Source organism: Seriola lalandi, unplaced genomic scaffold, assembly GCF_002814215.2.
Source record: "Seriola lalandi dorsalis isolate HSWRI2012SDOR001 ecotype SW California unplaced genomic scaffold, Sedor1 jcf7180002054440, whole genome shotgun sequence".
In the NCBI taxonomy this organism is placed as follows: domain Eukaryota; kingdom Metazoa; phylum Chordata; class Actinopteri; order Carangiformes; family Carangidae; genus Seriola; species Seriola lalandi.
This window is the reverse complement of record NW_019524993.1, coordinates 724,468-725,622: the sequence shown is the minus strand read 5'-3', so window position 1 is coordinate 725,622 and position 1,155 is coordinate 724,468. Positions and strand designations below refer to the sequence as shown.

At 43.7% G+C, this 1,155-nt stretch overlaps 1 protein-coding gene across 5 annotated transcripts in view; it reads left to right on the top strand.

Moving 5' to 3' along the window:
* Nucleotides 1-874: 874 nt before the first annotated feature.
* LOC111658348 (F-actin-monooxygenase mical2b) overlaps nucleotides 875-1,155 on the top strand; it is a 35,428-nt gene continuing 35,147 nt past the window's right edge. For 3 of the 5 annotated variants that reach the window (XM_023410830.2, XM_023410829.2, XM_023410828.2), the window contains exon 1: nucleotides 875-1,055. The gene's annotated coding sequence lies outside the window, so the exon portion shown is untranslated. The remainder of the gene's footprint in view (nucleotides 1,056-1,155) is intronic. The other 2 variants (XM_087175278.1, XM_023410832.2) reach the window with 2 other exon arrangements.

The following is a 1,155-nucleotide window of genomic DNA, read 5'->3' as shown; positions in this document are numbered from 1 at the left end:
TATTTACCAATTCAACATCAAAATAGTGTTCAGTAGGAAACAGCTGGAACTGGTCAACCAGACGTTCACCCAGGAGCAGAATGAGATTCTTCATATATTGATACTGCTGTTACCACGTACTTTAGATGTATATATTAGCCTTACACACCCTTCAGTGTGTACTGAAGATTTGATTGTTAGATGTTGACGCATCCTGCAGCCCTGTGACAAACGGGGATTACTTCTACTGACAGTATGAAAGTGTGTTTCGTATGTTTCATTATTTGGGCGAGATAATCCTCGTCCTTGTAGTTTCTCAGTCTAACCGCAAGATGGCATCATTTGCCTTTATAGTAAGTATCCCATATCCTGGCTTTACACGTTTGCAGTGTCAGTCCAGTGGTTTTGTCCACGTGCTTCGTAGACTGAAGCTTCTGCTGACACGCTGTAAAATGTATTATGTGTCGTCTATGGGGGCGTATGGCGTCAGGTGGTCTCATGTTAAATGAGGATTAACACCTGAAAAGCCTGTGTTTTGTATAAGAAAGAAGTTTCCCTTGATGATATCTGCTTTTAAATACAGACGTGTTTTGAGCTGTCCCACAATAATAAACGTGAAATGTTACTTTAGGCTTATGCTCGTGCCTGTTTTTCGGTTTTAGTGTGTAATCGTTTAGGTCATTTATAGTTAGTTTTTTAGATCTTCAGTCCACCCAGATTAAACCTCAAAGATCCAGTCTGTTTTGTAGTTTGTCTTTTCTTGCCGTGGGGCAAACTCGCAGGCTATCAGAGGAAGGCGGGTGATCGGTTAAATGTTGAACTTTGGCATGAGAAAGTCTGGATCCACGGGATTAAACAGCAGTCAGTCAGTCAGTCAGTCAGTCAGTCACAGTACAGCTGCCCGGGGAAGTGTCTGACTTTAGAGCACCGCCCTCAAACACTGGACGCAGCTGCACTGAGAAACTGCTGCTGTCTGTCAGACCGAGGACCGACACACTTCACACAGCACAGTTCAGGACCTTGTGTGAAGGAAGACACTGGAAGGAAGGAGAGTTTGAATCGGGTTCAGATATGAGGTGAGGGCTTTTGTTTTTACACTTTGTAGCTTTTTGTGTGTGTGTGTGTGTGTGTGTGTGTGTGTGTGTGTGTGTGTGTGTGTGTGTGTGTGTGTGTGTG